Genomic DNA, 20,114 nt, shown 5'->3' with positions numbered 1-20,114 from the left:
ATGTGTTTCAAGGAATTGGCTCACACTGTTATGAAGACTGACAAGTCCCAAGATCTTCAAGGTGGGTCGGCAAGCTGGAGACCTAGGCAAGCCAATGCTTTAATTTCTGTCCAAACGTAGGCAAACTTGAAACCTATGAAAAGCCAGAGTTTCAGTTCAAGTTTGAAGGCTGTCAGTCAGGAGAAATTCTCTCTTACTTGAGAAAGGGCAGCCTTTTTACTCTATTCAGGCCTTCAACTGATTGCATGAGGCCCACCCACATTAGGAAGGTCACCTGCTTTACTCACTTGATCTGTTTAAATGTTAGTCCCATCCGAACGCATTCTCACAGGAATGCCAAGAATAATGTTTCACAAAACATCTGGGCACTCTGTGGCCCAGTGAAGTTGAGACATAAAATGAGCCATCACAAATCAAACTAGATTTGTGCTATCATTGTATTCTTTCCTATCCACTTTCTTAATACCTATATACATTGTTAAAATAAACTTCCATAAATCATTTTGTCAGTAGAATAAATCCCTACATCAACAGAAACTATCTATGCGTTAAAAAGTCACCAAAAAGTGAAGCAAAAAAACATAAAACTAAAAGTTTATAGCAGACACTGTACAGTATCTGAAAAGTGCCACACAAATAATTGATCCTCTGTGCTCCATCATCATAGGACTTCAGTGTGGAGACAAAGTGTGACCTGAGCTGTACTCTGAAAGATGGGTGGTGATCAGTTAAAACGGATTAAGAAGTCTATTCCAAGCCTAAAAATAATCTGAATTAACCAAACAGACACAAATTTAGTAAGTAAATTTGACGAACCTGTTGAGTACAATCAAATAATCAAATAAAAGAGATGAATTAGTAGGATTTTAGATATTATCAAAGTCCTGAAATAGGCAGGATTTGATTCAGATAATAATGAAATCAACTGATGATTTGGAGCCAAAAGTGATGTAATGAAAGTAGTCAGGTTTCTGAAAATTTTTCTTGAGGTAATGAGTGAAATGGATTAAAAATAAAAGCATAGAAGGAAAAAGTATGGCAAATGAGAATTCAGATTTCCTGGCACAAAGTTTTGAATGTATGTAACAGGGTAGTCGTATAAGTGTAAAAAAGAAAGCAAAGGTATTACTAAAAAAAAAAATAATAAATGAATGTTTGAAAATGTAAAGCAGGAAAGTTGGAAGATTCAACAATACATCAAGCTTTTAAGACAAGATAGCTTAGAAAATGATGGAAGGAAAACAAAGAGCTTGGGATGAGTCAAGGAAGTGGTGACATGTACATGGGTTAAACACTCAAATGGTAGTTGAACAAATTGGGAGCAAGAGCTAGAGATTTTAGCATCATCATTTAGTGAAAATGGATTAATTCTTCTAAGAGGTAGTTTATAGAAACTGAGAAGCAAGGACTGAATTTTTGGCCTCACTCTCAATTAAGAGTGTCTGTGAAAAAATAAAAACCAGATAAGAAAGAAAAAAAGATTATAAGAAAAACAGGACAAAACTGGAAAATTAACCTGGTGATCTAGAGAGGAGAATGTATCTAAAAAAGAAATGTTTTAGAGTAAAACAAAGCACATAAAAGACAGAGTAGTCTGAAGTTCCAAAAAGAAAGTAATTGGTGGAACTGTTTATAGCCTGTCTACTAATCAATTGCAGAGGAAAACATTGTCACTGAATTCTAATTGCTAACTTTCACTACTTAATCTCTCTGTGGAGATTAGAATTAGTTATGGGTGTTTATGTAGATGACAGTCATCTTGTTTGCCACAAACTCATTTGCAAGGAAAAGCACACATCAGTTAGACTCCTGCCAAAATAATTAGCTAAGCATGAGATAAGACCTTTTAGGTTTTAGAACTTTCTAAGCATGAAATCTTTTTTTTAATATGAGGGCACTCAACACGTTTTATGGAAATAATAAGCATGTGTATAAGTCTACATTTTCCATCATGTTACATTTTTCTTGTTTTTTTCTTATCTATTTAATAAAGTACAAAATTTACTAAAATATAAAATTAGCAACTGGTAATCACTGAGATAAGGGGAAACAGAATTTCTTCTCACTTTTCTCATTTCTCTCATTCTATGTTAGGCATTATGAAATTAAAATAAAATCCATTTCAATTAAAAGGGATCAGTTCTTTTAGTATAGAGCTTGATAAACAGCATTACTGAATTCAGGTCAGTCATAATTTAATCACCATGCATCAAAGACCTAACACAGATTCACAAGAACATATCCTTTTCATTCCTAGATGAAGTGAAAACCCAAAGTTGAAGTGTAGATGTTTGAAAGCTGCTTGTTACTAAGTGCATTCTCTATCTTGCTCTTCCCCATGAGTGAGAAAAAGGGAACCAGAAATCAGTGCTTGTATTTCTGGGAGATATTATGTGATACATTGATTTCTGCAATAAGGTTATTTTACAAATAGTTAATCTGATTCTTTCAGTGAATTTACTGTCCTCAATCAAAGTTTGGAAAATATGAAGTTGACATTAGTTCCTTGCATTATTTGCCTTTTGGATTAATGCATTTAGTGGAACCATAGTCATTTTAGTAAATGAAATCCCCTACTTTCCATGTCTTCAGACTATTTCAAAAGTCAAACAAACTTTTCTAGAGCCTACTATTCTAAACACTATGGATGTGAAGATGAGTGAGAAGAAGTTCTGGCCCTCAAATGTGCTCCACAGTGGCTAAAGCATTTGTAGTTAATGCTCTACTAATTAAAAGAAAAGAAAATGATTTGAATGTTACTTCACACATAAGTGCTTGCCTTTCTGTGTAAGTGAAACAGTCCTGAGCACACAGACATTATACACAGACATTATACTCCAATGCAAGGTGTCTCAACTTTGATATTATCGACATTTTGGACCAGAGAATCCTTTGCTGTAGTAGGCTGTTCTGTGCATTGCAGGATATTTAGCAGTGCCCCTGGTGTCTACTGGCTAGATGCCAATCATACATCCTGAGGCCTGACAATAAAAAAAAAAAAAATGTGTACAGACATTGCCCAATTGCTCCTTTTTGAGAACCACCACTCTGACTGTAGAAGAGAACACCAGCATGAAAAAGGCAATTAGAGGAATGAGAGCCTTCACAGGAGACTCAAAAAGAAATAGAAAGACCAACAGGAGAAAGTCTGAGAAACCGAGAGGGAAGAATTTTAAGGAGGGATCTGGTTAGTGGCATCACATGCCGTGCCCAATAATAAAGATTAGTTCTGAGAACGGAGTTCAAACCAAGCATTTCAGAAGTGATTTTTAGATACTGATCTTTATCAAACAGTATACTTCTCCAGCTACTAGTTCTTACATGGCTATGCCTAACTGTGTCACCTGGACTTATCTACTGCCAGAGATTCAAATTCAGTTACTCTATAGTGTGTCAGCATATACAAAATTACCTTCATGATACTGGCGTACATTTCTGTTTAACATCCACTTCTCTAATCTCATTTTCTATTTCCTTTGTATTCCCTATAATTTTCTCCCTGTCTTTAGCAGTGTGGGATAGTATAAGAAATATTGAACTGAACTGTTCTGGTCAGAGTTCTAGTTCCTAATTTGACACTAAATTAATGTGTTCACCAGACAAAGTCTCTTATACTCTTAACCTCAACTTAATCACCTGTAAAATTGGATTGGACAGTCCCTCCAACACTAATTTTCTATAAGCTGATAAAAAAATATAACACACACACACACACACACAATAAACAGACCCCCAGTGTAAATATTAGCTGATTCAGTCTAATAGATACAAATATATGTAAATAAAGAAGTAACTGATTATAAAGCGCATTATAGTCTAAAATGTGATGTAACCATCACATAATAAATATTTAATAATATTTCACGTTATAATATATTCTGGACACAGTTGAAAAAACACATAAAATAGTGTACTACATGTCCAAATATAAACATTAATTCTCAAGTCAGTGTTTGATTATATAATTCTATATTCTGAGGAATGGAATCTTGCATATTTTCATATTTTATAGAATGTCCCCACACATGAGATAACTCTACGCATTTAATGTGTAATTTTGCTTTTCATGTACATTGACTGTGGCTGGTTTATCATTATGGAAGCTATCACCTCTGAGGTGACCACCAGAAATATTCAAGAAGCAAGCAGCTTCTGCTGCCCCTGTTGCCACAACTGCTTCTTGAACACAGGAGGCTTAAGAATAGGCAACCAGAGCTGCAATTTATTGATTCATGAGTCTGATTAACATGTGCTATAGCCATAGCTTCTTAGTTACATGAAGATGGGAGAATGGATGTAGAAATGCCGGTACTAGATACCTGCACACTTTCAAACTTTGTTTCAAAGAACCAAGATCTCAGGAAGAAAGATTCTGCCTTATTGTTACCCTCCAGAACTCACAACAGTGCATCTTGTTAGTGGACACTAATCTGTGCCCAGACGAGAGGCATCTATCAGCTTTTAAACGTCTCCCAAAGGAAGAAGAAAAGAATGAGAATTGAGATAATTTAAAGAATTCACCACAATATAATTGTGAATTTTCCTCTTCAAATGGGGTGAAAAGAGCAACAGTAATCTCTTTGAGTTAGTAAACTTTATCCTTGTCCATGATACTCTATCAGCAAAAGACAGGCTTTTTTTTTTTTTTTTTTTTTTTGAGACGGAGTCTCGCTCTGTCGCCCAGGCTGGAGTGCAGTGGCCGGGTCTCAGCTCACTGCAAGCTCCGCCTCCCGGGTTCACGCCATTCTCCTGTCTCAGCCTCCGGAGTAGCTGGGACTACAGGCGCCCGCCACCTCGCCCGGCTAGTCTTTTGTATTTTTAGTAGAGACGGGGTTTCACCATGTTAGCCAGGATGGTCTCGATCTCCTGACCTTGTGATCCGCCCGTCTCGGCCTCCCAAAGTGCTGGGATTACAGGCTTGAGCCACCGCGCCCGGCCCAGGCTATTTTTTAAAACAGCTTTATTGAGGTAAAATTGGTATACAAAGAACTGCATATATTTAATGTGTACAATTTGATGAGTTTGGACTTATGCAAACACCCATGAAACTTGGGCTATTTTAAGGTTTAGTAGATGTCAATGTGATTGATTTGACTTGAAGGATGGCAGAATATGCCCCTCACCCCCAAAATATGCCACTTTGGCATCAAGATTATTTTGAGTTAAAGGCACTTAAAAAAAAAAAAAACTGCAAAGGGCACCCTGATCTTCCTTTTTCTTCCTAAAGCAGGAGATGAAATTCCTAGGGGAAAGGTGTCCTTCCTGTACCAAGAGGAAAGAAATATCCCTATTATCAAAGATGAGGAATCAAGGCTGAGGGAAATCTGTACAAACAAACCTTGTTAAACTGACCCTTATCTACCTAGTTGTTTCTCAGTAATTAACTGCCCTGACCCAAGACTCTCTGTCTTGTCATATTTTCAAAATTGTGTACTCTTTGTCCAACTTAGGATACCAGCATTCAGCTCCTACTACTTCTTTGGGTCTTTATTTTTCTAGGGGAGTCCCCAAGTATGTGTGAAAATCTGTATGTTTCTCTCCAATTGATCTGTCTTATGCCAATTTTGCTAAAAGGATAAAGTTTTGCTTCCTCTACCCACTACTTAATATCTAATCAGAAAAAAAATGGTTTATTTAGTTTAGTTTTTTGGGGTTTTTTGTTTTGTTTTGTTTTTCATTCCAAGACAGAAGATTACAGGCAGTGCTAGCTTATCTCTCCTACCTACTTGGAAGAACAAAATAGTGTGTAGCAATTCACACTGGGAACTTTTTCTTAAAGAAGTGATACAGGAACTGAACAGAAAAACTGAAGGAATCCGTAGACCCTTTGAAGGGAGCAGCAGGTTGCTGCCTACACTGTGAGTAAGGCAAGGGACTGTGAGTCCTCAGAGTGTGAGAAGGGGAGAGGCTACCTCCAGAATACACATACCCACCAGGGACCCTGAAAGCCTCGGCCAAGAGGGGAGGCCTTAACCCTACCCAGCACAGGAACTGACTTAGGGAGGGCCATGGAATATTAAAGCAGGAGCAGTGGTGGGAAGACCCTTGTGTGCACTCCCAATCTCTAGCATGGACTGAAGGAAGCAATTTCTTATTGCTCCTCATAGGGAATCCTGCAGAGGCCAATCAAATAGTTCAGGCAGTGGTTTCAGATTGAAAGAAGCCCCCAGCTGGGTTTCACAATATAACTTCGGGGGAGACAAACTTTCTTTGCCAGGGATGGTGGGACGGTGAATGAAAAGTAGGCTGCAGCCATATCCATAGGCTTTGCCAGTCAATGGGGAGGGGTGCGACCTGAAAGCCACAGTTCCTATCTCTGAGAGAAAAGCTTATGACCCGGGGCATTTGTAAGTTCTGAGTACAGGATGTGTGGAACTTAGCTCACTGCTGCCAGTGGAACACTGACGGAGTGGATCTGCCTCACCTAGTGTGTGGGAACTGTGTGGGTCTCACCACTGCCTGCTACTCCCCACTCCCTGTGCAACCTCTCCTGTGCAGCAGAGGAAGCAACATTCTTCTCTGGAACATCCCATCCAGTGGTGTGAGAACTACCCCTGGCATTCACAGGGCTGCTGCTTGCCCTGCATGCAGAGAGTCAGAGGCACTAACCCACCTGACACAGCTCCCACCTGGCTTTGCCCCATCACCTGCCCTAGAAGCTTAACCCAGTTATGCTGGAGTTTGCAAATATTTTTTTTGTGAAAAATCAGACCTTGGGGATAACCTTGAGCTGTAGGATATAAATAATTCCCACAAGTTTAGCATTCTAATAATGGAAATCTAGGCATAAATGGGTTAACACAAAGGACAGAAACTATGAGGAGCTATATGGCCCCACCCATTGTCTAAGAAACCAGAGTACCTCCAACCAGGGCAATGTAAAGCAAGTAAAAAATCCCACTGCTACTACCATAGATGGTGTTCTTTTGCAGGCACCCACTTCTGGCTGAAGGGCAATCGACACAATCCATTATAGCATCTCCTGGTAGAATAACACTGCACCTACGAACGAGAAAACAACTGAAGAACCTCAGCTATCACCACTGCCTGTATCACTCTGGCTAAACAGGAGGTCCTGAGTCTATCGAAGTGGCCAGTTCATTAGTACTATAACCGGCATTCTCAAATACACTAAGACTACCTATAACAAAGGAATCTCACAGAGTCTATGTCATCCCCCTGCCACCCCCATTAGAGCTTTTCGTATTGGGGGTAGGGGAGGCCTCCATGTACTTGTAAAAATCTGTATGTTTAGCAGTTTAGTGCTACTAATCATTGCTGGGAGACTTGAGGACCGGTCACATCACTAGATTCCCTGCAGACATTTCCCAGCACCAGCCTGGAGTATGGCAACTTCACTGAGTGGCTAGACCCAGAAGAGCAACAACACTCATAGTATTCTGGCTTCCAGGAGAAAGAAGCGTGCAAAACATCAAGGGAACACCCCATGGGACAAAATAATCCAGACAAAGGGCCTTGAACACTAGATGTTTCCACTGATGGGGAGTTTCTTTCAACAGAGGCACAGTTGGAGGACGGGGCTCTATGAAAGTTTGCAACTCTAACCCAACAGTCTGACAGATCATGGAGGCAAAGTCAACAAAGAAACAATGGACTTAAATGACATGCTAGAAAAAAATGGACGTAACTGATATTTACAGAATATTCTAGCCAAGAACTACAGAGTATACATTCTTCTCATCACCATGTGGAACATTCTCCAAGATAGAACATATTACAGGCCACAAAACAAGTCTCAATAAATTTTATGAAATCAAAATCATATCAAATATCTTCTCAGAACACAGCAGAATAAAACAAGAAATCAACTCCAAAGGAACCCTCAAAACTATACAGATACATGGAAATTAATTATTTGCTCCTGAATGGCTTAATGATAAAATCAAAATGGAAATTTTAAAATTATTTGAATTGAATAATAATAATGGTATGAGTTATCAAAACCTCTGGGACACACCAAAAGCAGTGCTAAGAGGAAAGTTTATATTGCTAAATGCCTACATCAAATAGTCTGAAAGAGGAAAAACTGACAACCCAATGTCTTACCTCGGGAACTAGAGAAGCAAAAACAAACTAAACCCAAAGTCAGCAGAAGAAAATAGATAATAAAGATAAGATTAGAACTAAATGAAATTCAACCAAAAAATACAAAAGATAAAGTTGGTTGTTTGAAAAGATAAAACAAAATTAATAGACCATTAACTAGATTATCCAGGAAAAGAGAGAAGATCCAAATAAGCTCTGTTTGAAATGAAACTGGAGACAGTACAAAAAACACCACAGAAATAGAAACAATCATTTGAAACTACTGTGAACATCTTTATGCATACAAACTAGGAAACCTAGAGGCAATGGATAAATTCCTAGAAACATACAATCCTCCTAGATTAAATTGAGAAGACATAGAAACCCCAAACAGACCAATAACAAGCAGCAAGATTGAATCACTAATTAAAAATTGCCAGCACAAACAACAAAATCCCAGGACCAGATGGATTCACAGCTGAGTTCTACCAGACATTCAAAGAAGAATTGGTACCTACCCTTTTGAAACTACTCCAAAAGATTGAGAAAGAGGGAATCCTCCCTAAATCATTCTATAAAGCCAATATTACCCTGATTCCAAAACCAGGAAAGGACACAACAAAAAGAAAAGAAAACTACAAGCCAATATCCCTGATGAACATAGATGCAAAAATCCTGAACAAAATACCAGCTAACCAATTTAAACAACACATCAAAAAGATATGTCATGATCAAGTGAGTCTCATCCTAGGGATGCAGGGATGGTTTAACATATGCAAGTCAATAAATGTGATACATCACATAAACAGAATCAAAAACAAAAACCATATGGTTATCTCTCAGAACCGAGCCCTTGGGAACTATAATAATTAGAGTCTGAATAAACCAGTAGTAAATGAAGAGAAAGAAAGGGTCAGCCAGTGAGTCAGTAGATGTATCAAGGAAGTATGAAATCATGTAAACAAATTAGAAAAATTAGCAGTTAAATAAAAAGTGAATATCTAACTCCATCAAGAATGATTAAGAGATTGAGTAAGATGAGGGCTGAAAGACATCCATGGGCTTGGGCAAAATGAAGTAGCTAAATCAGTAAAGCAGGTATGTAAATTTAAGCAGAGCAAAAAAATTACTACCAAGTTGAGAAGCTACATTAAAGAATGTTCACTTTCTTCGCTCTTATTTAACATAGTTCTAGATGTTCTAGCCACAGTAATTAGGCAAGAGAAAGAAATAAAGGGCATCCAAATTGGAAAAGAGGAAGTCAAACTGTCATTGTTTGCAGATGATATATGATTTATACTTAGAAAATGCTAGACTCCTCCAAAAGACTCCGAGATTTGACAGACGAAATCAGTAATGTCTCAGGTTATAAAATAAATGTATACAAATTAGTAGCACTGTTATGCATTACCAACAACAAAGCTGAGAATCAAATCAAGAACTCAATCCCTTTTATAAACTGCACAAAAAATAAAATACTGAGGAATATATACTTAACCAAGGAGGTGAAAGAGCTCTAAAAAGAGAACTACAAAACACTGCTGAAAAACACTGATGACACAAAGAAATGGAAACCCATTCCATGCTCATGTATTGGAAGAATTAATATCGTGAAAATGGCCATACCTCCCAAAGCAATCTACTGATTAGATGCAATTCCCATCAAAATACCAACATCACTTTTTACAGACTTGGAAAAAACAATCCTAAAATTCATACAGAACCAAAAATGAGCCAGGGTAGTCAAAGCAATCCTAAGCAAAAAGAACAAATCTTAAGGCATCACATTACTGGAATTTATACTACATAGCTATAGATACCAAAACAGCATGGTACTGGCATAAAAGTACGCAAATAGACCAATAAAACAGAATAGAGAACCCATAAATAAAGCCAAATATGTACAGCCAACTGATCTTTGACAAAGCACACAAACACATAAATTGGGGAATGGACAACTTATTAATAAATGGTTCTGGGAAAACTGGCAAGGCACCTTACACAAACATCAACTCAAGGTGGATCAAAGACTTAAATCTAAGACCTGACTATGAAAATCCTAGAAGACCATGTTGGAAAATAAATAAATAAATAAATAGGACCTAATTAAACTAAAAAGTTTTGCACAGCAAAAGAAATAATAATTGGAGTGAACAGATGACCCAAAGAATAGGAGAAAATAACTGCAAGCTATGCATATGACAAAGGACTTGTATCCAGAATCTACAGAAAGCTGAAATAAATCAGCAAGAAAAAAAATAATCCAATCAAAAAATGGGAAAAAGACATAAATAGGTGTTTCTCAAAAGAAGATTTACAAATGGCCAACAAACATATGAAAAAAAAAAATGTTCAACATCACTAATCTGGGAAATGGAAATTAAAATCACAAGGAGATACTACCCTACTCCTGCAAGAATGGTCATTATTAAAAAGTCAAAAAACAATAGATGTTAGTATGCATGTGGGGAAAAGGGAACACTTGTATACTGCTTCTGGTAGTGGAAATTAGTACAACCTCTATGGAAAACAGTATGGAAATTACTTAAAGAACTAAAAGTACATCTACCATTGGATCCAGCAATTCCACTGCTGGGTATCTACCAAAAGGAAAAGAAGCCATTATATGAAAAAGACACTTGCACGTGTATGTTTATGGCAATACAATTCATAATTGCAAAGATGTGGTACCAACTTAAGTGCTCATCGATTAATGAGTGGATAAATAAAATGTGGTATATGTACACCATGGCCTACTACTAAGCCATGAAAAGAACAAAATAATGTCTTTTGCAGCAACTTGGATGGAGCTGGAGGCCGTTATTCTAAGTGAAGTACCACAGGAGTGGAAAACCAAAAACTGTATGTTCTCACTTATAAGTGGAAGCTAAGCTATGAGTATGCCAAGGCATACAGAGAGATATAATGGACCTTAGAGACTCAGAAAGGAGAGGGTGGGAGAGTGGCTAGGGATAAAATACTACGTATTATACTACATATTAGGTACAATGTACACTACTCATGTGACAGGTGCACTAAAATCTCAGAATTCACCATGATGTAATTCATCCATGTACCAAAAAATAAAAAAACACTTGTATTCCAAAAACTATAGAAATAAAACTTTTAAAAAATAATTGATGTAAACGGAAGCAGGATAAATTTATTAGTTAAATGTTAAAACTCTGGGGTAAAAATGCTGAATGGAAATATTATCTCTATCATTTTACCAATTATGTGACTGTGGGCAAATTAATTAAACTTCCTGTTTCTTTGTTATTTTCCTATTCATAAAGTGAGAGTAACAGCATTACCTGCCCCATGTTATTGTGAAGATAAAATGAGAAAATTTGTGGACAGCATTTAACCCAAAGATTGGCATTTGGTATAAACATTGCTAATGATACTGTTGATTGAGTCAAACATTGTATTTTCAGCCATATCCAGGACACCATGAAGAACTTTTGAAATTACTATAGTATCCACCCATCTGTATACATCCAGTTTGTCAATAAGTAATAGTTCCAATGCTGTGTATTCATATATGCATGTGCATATGATTTACTCTCAGGCTAATCTGTTGTATAATGATGGCCATATTTTATAGCTTAAAGTTAACTAACTATATTTTGTTATGCAGTGGTATCTTTGGCAAGAAAAGTCCATCATCCAAAAAGATAACATAAAAGTATTTTTTATTGATGTTACAGAGCTATATCTCTATTGTTATTTATAACTTCTTTCCATAGTGTTCCCGAACCAAACTGAGGGTTGGGCTGCTATTTCTCACAATCCAATAACGAGATGCAGATGAACTGGGGAAGAGGAGAGTTTTTATTTCTGCAACCAGTTACAGCGAGAAGGCCTGGAAATTGTTGCCAGACCAACTCAAAATTCCAATGTTTTCCAGAGCTTATATACTTTTCCAGCTATATGTCTATGTGTAAGTGTGCATTCATCTAAAGACAGAAGTGATTAACTTCTTTTAATCTATAACGAAGATCTGAGTCCTGAAGACCTTCCTCTAGAGCCTCAGTAAATTTACTTTAGAATCTAAATGGGTCCAGGTGCTGGAGTGATTACCCTTATATTGTCTCCTGCTAAATCATGGAGGTTTGGGGAGTTCCTTCAGATCCCCAATAAACTTGTTTGTGGAGGCCTGGGGAGTTTCTTCAGATCCCCAGTAAAATTAGTTTAACCCTCAATGGGTCCGGTTAAGAATTCCTTCATTATTTTGTCATGCAGCCCAGGAAAGGCCTAGGCAAAACTCTTGGTGGGCTTTTGTTACATTCCAGCCTTTGTATAAGGGCACTGGCTCTATCACCTTTTAATATCTAAATTAACCACCCAGTCAGTGCTGAAACAATTGTTATAGAGGTCTGCGTTTGTGAGACCTGGCCTGACACAACAGTACTTGATTTGAATTTTAGAATGTAATTTAACCTGATTAACGAATTTCAGACTGCATGAAGAGCATTATTCCCCAGACTACTAGCTCTCTAATATGATTATTAAGTAATGGGAACTTCCTAGGATGGTGCTTAGTATGGAGAAGGTCCTAAATAAATATTAGTTTCCTTTTGTTTCCACAGTTGCACAAAGGCTTGGACCATGTTTGTCTCTATCTTGGAATTAATAAGAATACTCAGTGAAAATGTGCTGTGGTAGAAACAAGCAATATGATATAATAATTTTAAAAAGCAGCAGTTAAGTTCTCAAGGTAGATTAGAAAACACTCACAAATTTCTCCCTTCCTCTATATCTGTTTCTTTGTGCTGTCATTTGGCCTCTCCCCCTATTAAAAAGAGCATTTAATCTTTCCTTTAAATCTGGGCTTGGCCATATGACACGCTTTACCTTCCGGGACATTAATAAATGTAGTGTAGAGTCATAAAAACTGTTTGCAGACTGAGTTGCTACTATTTCTTGCTGTTAGAAACCCTCCACCAGGTGAACAAGTTGGAGATGACTTCTCAAATGACGAAAAACCATACAGAGAGAGGTCCCAAACCTTCCCAGCTACCCTCTCCCATCTCAGATATGTGAGTGACGTTGCCTAGATTATTCAGTCTCTTTTCAAACAAACTGGCTCAGATCAGAAGAACTGCCTAGGTAATCCACAGAACTATGAGAAAAAAACAAGGATGTATTGTTTTAAGCCACTTACTTTGGAGGCCACTTGCTGAACAAAAAATGAAACAAAACAAAACAAATAAACCTAACTGAAAGGGTTCATATTGTCATTCTACCATTTAACATAGCTGTGTAAACTTGGATAGCTTACTCAGTGTATTAAAAATTCAATTGGCCAGACACGGTGGCTCATGCCTGGAATCCCAGCCCTTTGGGAGGGAGGCAGGTGAATCCCGAGGTCAGGAGTTTGAGGCCAGCCTGGCCAACATGGTGAAACCCTGTCTCTACCAAAAATATAAAAATTAGCAGGGTGTGGTGGCGGGCGCTTGTAATCCCAGGTACTAAGGAGGCTGAGGCAGGAGAATTGCTTGAAACTGGGAGGTGGAGGTTGCAGTGAGCTGAGATCGCACCACTGCACTCCAGCCTGGGCAAAAGAGAGAAACTGTCTCAAAAAAAAAAAAAAAAAAATTTATATATATATATATATATATACACACACACACACACACACACACACACACACACATTATCTTACTTGGAAAATTGAAACAATAACCTGCTCCTATATGGTTGTGATGAGAATTAAAAGAGATAACTTGTTTAAAGTCCTTCAACAAAAGAGTTGGTACATGCCAGGGATTCAGTAGCATTCACTGGCTTTGCTTTCCTCCCCGCTGACAGTTTCTTTCATAAACTGTGTTTAAAGCCCCATTGTATGTTTGTGCAAGAGGGGCCAAGCACAAAGTACCAAGCCTAAAGAAGAACTAGGATCTATAATACAGTCTGTTCTCTGTTCCCTAAGCTGTGCACTCTGGCTTGAGGGTTTCTCTGCCCAGAGAAAGGGATGCCTCTTCCTAATTCATACAGAGAGGTTAGAAGATCTAATTGTACCTGGGTCTTATACTTAACAAATTTCTGTTGAATTAAATTGAATTGTGTTAAATTATTCCATAGCGAAAAGGTTGATTTTTAGAAAATAAAATAACAAAAGTTATCTTGACTGATTTCAAAGTCTAAAAGGGTCATCCAAACAAGTCCTCACCTTTCTTTGATCTCAAGTGAATTTTACATCTATCCCATTTCAATACTTAGAAACAGGGCTACAGAAATGTTTCAGCTTCAGGAAAGTTAAAATGTAATACACCGTATTTTGATAGTGTCTCCTATCTTTGACCATTCTACGTTCCTTTGTTGTGCTACATTTGGACTTCACCTCTTGATACCTTCATTTTCTCCAGTCTATCAACAGCCTCTTGCAATATTCACTTTTTTATGAGCTGTATTGTAAATGACCTAAACTGCTTGCTCATAAATACCCTCAATTTCCTTAATTCCCTTGCGCTTTTTTCTTTCACCTCATCTGCACATCAAAAAAGCCCTAATGCTGGATGAAGACCATGCCTCCTTTTTTCTTTGTATGCCTTTCTCTAGCTATCCTAAAGGGGGGGGGAAAGCACAAGTATATGCAAGTCTTACACATTAATATTTTCCGGCCATAGCTGGACCTTAAACATTGCTTGAAAATCCTTGCCCATTTTTCTCTGCCTTTCCTCTAAGAGTTTCAAATCTTCATCACACTTTTCAATTCTCTAACGCAAACCCATTCATCTACTTATTAACCCATTCATCTACTTATTAACCCATTCATTCAAAAATGTGCATGGAGTTTCTACCATGCAATGTATATTTTGATTAGACCTGGAGATAAAACTGTGACCAAAATATGAATGATCTCTGCTATCACGCAGTTTATATTCTAGTCATGGAAAGAGAAAATAAACCAATAAACAAAATATTAGTTTTTGGTAAGTGTTATAGGAAAAATAAAAAGGATCCTCTGAGAAAATTATAAATTTGAATAGGACAAGAAGGATGGTTAGTATTCTTAAATGTTAGAGAAGGATGCCTGAAAGAAAAAAAAATTTAAACTGAGAGACAGTCTGAAGAAGAGCTGTGAAAAAATGCCCAGGCAGATAGCACACCATCAGCAAATGCAAAAAGCAAAGCAAAAGAAAGAAAGAAAGAAAATTAGGATACACTGTAGCAAATTAAAGCAGCGAAAGGTCTTATTGCAGCTTATTAGATAGCTCATTGACTTTTTGGAAGGACAGAGGAAACAGGCTTGGAGGCCACACATGATTCTACATCCAAAGTACACTGCAGTGTTGTGCCAGTGAAGAACTTCTGTCACTGTTTCTAGGATCAGAAACTTTATCTGGCATCAGTGACCATGGGCACTGGATGCCTAATCTCTCATCACTGCCCCTGAAAGTCTCCACTGCCATTCTCAACTAAACATAGATTTCATGTGGCACCTGATTTCTCATGTTTATTACTTCTTAATTGAAGCTCATTGTAGATGAGCCTCATTAGCTTAGCAGATACTAGTTTACCAGTCTGAGCCTTTGCTGTAAAGCAGCATAAAAAATGAATCCTTGATTGACTTCTACATTGGACTGGAAGAATTCAATTAGTGAGAAATTCCCCAAATATAAGAAGTGTGTTTGACAGCTAGATACCATGATATATTTACACTGAGAAACATACTGAAAGACTTTCCGGGAGCCTGGAAGCTGGTGAGGGATGAATAACTCCTCCTTTCTCGGGCCCAGTCCCAAGGCACAAGGCCACCTGCGCCAGCAGCAAGATAGCCAGAAGCAGGAAGAGAGCTGGCTGGAAAACACATACCCGCTTAAGACCGAGAGAGAGGCCGTCCAGGTAGCACGTAGCAGTTACATCAGACTGAGACACTTCCTGTTTACAGGAGACTATAGAACCCCTGCCCCTACCTGTGTACCTGGTGGTACACTCTTGGGGTTCAAACCAATACAAAAACCTTGCACATACATCCCCCAAATTTCAGAAACTTACAACGAAAGTTTATTTCTTGCTCATTTTGCATATATATACTGTGGATTCTCTGAGTCTCTGCTTTTTGCTGTTCCTTGACTTCTCTCATTCATACTGAAAGAACCACCTGTATATGAATCACACCTTTCTTGTGATAGAAGCAAAATAAGGAGGCTAAGCTGTTCCATACAACCACACTTAATGCTTCAGTTTGCTAAATATCATGGCCATCCATATTCTTTCAGCCAAAATTAAGTCTCATGGCAAGTTAAGAAAAAAAATGAAATAAAAAAAATACTTCTCCCATGGGGCAGGTGGTTGAAAGGGTAAGAATGGGTGAATATTAATAAATGATAATCAATTAACACACTATGCCCCTTAGTCACAAATGTTTATTTACTACTGCACAGAAAACACACCTTCAAAAAGATACTATGGCATCAGACTCTAAGTCCATCATTTTCTGATAATCTCTGCTTTAAGTCTAAATGCTGATACTCCTCTGGCTTACACATCCATCATAAAATGGTGGAATATTCACCAAAAAAGCATTGCTGTTTTAAGAAAGAATAATGGGAGACACAGGGCAATCAATCAGTGGTACATAAAAATCTGAAATTCAACCAGATAATGTAGGGGAGAAAAAGTAATAGTTTTCTTCCTTAACTATTGAAAGGTTAACAGCTGACATACTTGTAACAAAAAATACTAGTTTAGCAGATACTAGTTTACCAGTCTGAGCCTTTGCTGTAAAGTAGCATAGACTAAAAAAGAAAAGCATAAAATGTTTACTTAACTAAAATTTTATCTGACATGGGAGAGTTCAGAAATGAAGACCCAAAGACCCAAGGAAAACTGCATATATGTATGCTTCAATTCCATGAAGAATAGACAGTTGTGTCGAACTATGATGGGACAAAAAGGCATATGATCTAATAGGAAAACTTAGCAAGGCCTAAGTCAGAGTCTTGGTGTCTCTATCATTTAATTCCTTTCTTCCAGGTAGAGTGCTGGACACCTGTTTGATGAGGGTCTTATTTCAGAATCTTGCTAAAAGCTACAAGATGTCCTAACACAATGCAACACACTTACCTTTTCTGAACTGCCCTCAGGCTTGGAAAGCATGTGGTTTCTGTTCCAAATACTTTGTCATGACATAATAAAGGCTTTAGTAGGACAATATTTGCGGGTGCCAATTTTTATATTAGTTAGCTCTTGAGGGTTTATGTTGTGTAACTAACAAGCCCAAAAGCTCAGTGACTGACAGCAGCACAGGTTTATTTATCATTCCCTTTTTGTGGTTTCTGGGGCATGGTTGTGCCTCAGATCTAGTCTGTGGGGCATAGTTGTGTCTTCTACAATTGTCCTTTTAATTTAGACTAGGGGAAAATGTATACCCTCAATGTAGGACGTGACTTTTCTCACAGAAGGGGGGAAAAACAAGAGAAGCTAAGTCAAATTATTCTATTGTATTTGTAGCTCTTGCTCAGACATGGCACGTGGCAGACCTGCTTACATTAAGCTAGAAAAAGTGTCACTTTGCCAATGGGATAAAAAATTATATTTCTTTAGAAGGCTGAGAGTAAAAAAAGAAAGGGAAAATAAATATTGGTATACAATAATACAACTTACCACAGAGGGTATGTAGAAACAAATCTCAGAGCCAAGCCCACAGGAAGTATAATAATTAGAGTCTAAATAAACAAAAAGTAAACAAAGAGAAAGAAAGGGTCAGCCATTGAGATAGTAGGTGTATCAGGGAAGTATGAAATCATGCAAACAAATTAGAAAAATTAGCAGTTAAATAAAAAGTGAACATCTAACTCCATCAAGAACCATTAAGAGATCGAGTAAGGTGAGGGCTGAAAGATGTCCATGGTTTGGGGCAAAATGAAGTAGCTAAATCAGTAAAGTAGGTATGTAAATTTAAGCAAAGCAAAAAAGCTACTGCCAGGTGAAGAAGCTACATTAAAGAAGGAATAGATTTTGCAGTTACAAAATCTATTCCTTCTTTAATGTAGCTTCTTCACCTGGCAGTAGCTAATTTATCAGTACAACTGATAAATTACACTCTTTTCTTCCCTACCAAATTCAAAATCAAATGATGAATAAGCACAGGAGTAAGATATACTGAGATCAAAGTAGCAAATCTATACCTAGTAAAACTAAACTGAGGCTAGACCTTAAGCCAATATGGACTTCTTAATTTTTTCCCCTTTTATTACATGGCTAGGATACATTCTCAGGGTAAATTGGTTCTACAGAATTTCATTTCTCCAGTCAGGTGCAAGAAAAGAAATGGTTGCCTCAGCCACTTCCATCTCATAGAATGAGTATAGAAAGAAATTGGCTTCTAGGAGTCATTAAAGACAGGCTCTTGGCCTCACTCCAAGTATATTTTCTACACAGAGTATGAACAGTAAAAAAGAATGCATCCATGCTCTGCTTAGATGTGACAGATGATTAATCGTCTCCCAATATCACAATTCCTTCCATAACATTAGAAATGTGCCTCCTCTCTGTGGAATTTTAGCAGGGAAAATGAATGCCTAGCTAGAGGCCAAGGCTGTCTTGCTTCTTGTACCATCCAGATGCAATGATAAATGAAGTGATATAAACAAATTCCAGGTCACATCCTTAAAAAAGAAAATATACTACCATCTATTTTGTCTTTCTTCCTGTCTGGATCCAAAGACATGGTACAAAATAGTACATTTGACACAGCCACTACTTTCTAAGGATAACAGAGTGACTCCACCAGCCTGGATCTCTGGATAACCTTTTGGTTGAGTCACCAAGACATTCTAAAAACCTTCATATTCCTCTAGAATTTTACATGAAAAATAAATTCTTTTTTGTTTGACCAACTGTATTTGGGGGACTAGCAGGTATAGTAACTTATGCTGCATCATAATTAATAATTGATTTGGAACCTACTAATATAATGCTGCCATAATAAAAATCACAAATTAAGCATCAGCTTCCCAGGTGGGCTGTGCATATCCGGACATAAAATTTTTGTTTTAAAAATCTGGTAACCTTTATTATGTCATGACAAAGTATTTGGAAAGTGAACCACATGCTTTCCAAGCCTGAAGGCAGTTCTGAAAAGGTAAGCATGTTGCATTGTGTGTGACTTCACCTTGTGGCTTTCAGCAAGATTCTGAAAGATGCAAATGAAGATAGGAAAAAATAGCCAGATTGCAAGCAGAGTTGGAATGGAACATATTTTTGTCAAAAGAAAAGGTTTTTTGTTACCTTAGTCTATTTATGCTGCTATAACAAAATGCCATCAAGTAGGTAGCCTATAAACAATAGAAAATTATTTATTGTAGTTCTGGAGGCTGGGAAGTCCAGGATTAAGATGCCAACAGATTTGGTGTCTGTTAAGGGTCTACTTTCAGGCTTATAGATTGCCTTTTTTTTCTGTATTCTCACATGGTAGAAGAGGTAAATGTTGGGGTCTGCATGTTTCCTAAACAAAGGAATGAACACACAAAATAAGACAAGACAAACATGGCAGCCACCTTGAATGGCACACTCTGCTTTATTTTATACAGTCGTTTGTGGAATGTTGCCAAGTCACAAGACACATTGTTGTTTTTCTGACCTTTCCCTGACTTTCTGGATTTTCAAGATGTTTACACATAAACAAGCCCCCAGGGTCTGCTGTTAGCAGCTGGCTCCTTTGTCCTCCCTGTTTGCAGGTAAGGAATGCCCTGCTTCGTTTGCAAGAGTAGGACTTCTCGGGAATGCCCTGCTTCATTTGCAAGAGCAGAACTTATTGGGAACGCCCTGCTTCATTTGCAAGAGCAGAATTTATTGGGAACGCCCTGCTTCATTTGCAAGAGCAGGACTTATCAGGAACGCCCTGTTTGTGAGCACGTAGTCCTCTACAGGTAAAGGGTCTCTCTCTGGCCCTCTTTTATAGGGCTGCTAATCACATTTGTGGGATATATCCCCATGACCTAATCACTTCCCAAAGGAAGAGACTATTCCCCAACTCCTAACCACTCCACACCTCCTAATACCATAACCATGGAGATCAGAATTTCAGCGTATCAATTTTTAAACCACAGCACACA

At 37.7% G+C, this 20,114-nt stretch overlaps 1 long non-coding RNA gene across 1 annotated transcript in view; it reads right to left on the bottom strand.

The window, feature by feature from the left end:
* LOC139362197 (uncharacterized) overlaps nt 1-20,114 on the bottom strand; it is a 228,047-nt gene that overhangs the window by 8,791 nt on the left and 199,142 nt on the right. The window contains exon 2 of the long non-coding RNA XR_011620585.1: nt 27-133. This is a non-coding gene — a long non-coding RNA (uncharacterized lncRNA). The remainder of the gene's footprint in view (nt 1-26; nt 134-20,114) is intronic.

Source organism: Macaca nemestrina, chromosome 3 (assembly GCF_043159975.1).
Source record: "Macaca nemestrina isolate mMacNem1 chromosome 3, mMacNem.hap1, whole genome shotgun sequence".
In the NCBI taxonomy this organism is placed as follows: Eukaryota; Metazoa; Chordata; class Mammalia; order Primates; family Cercopithecidae; genus Macaca; species Macaca nemestrina.
Note: the sequence above shows the minus strand (reverse complement) of the source record. Positions and strands in the feature narration are given on the sequence as shown.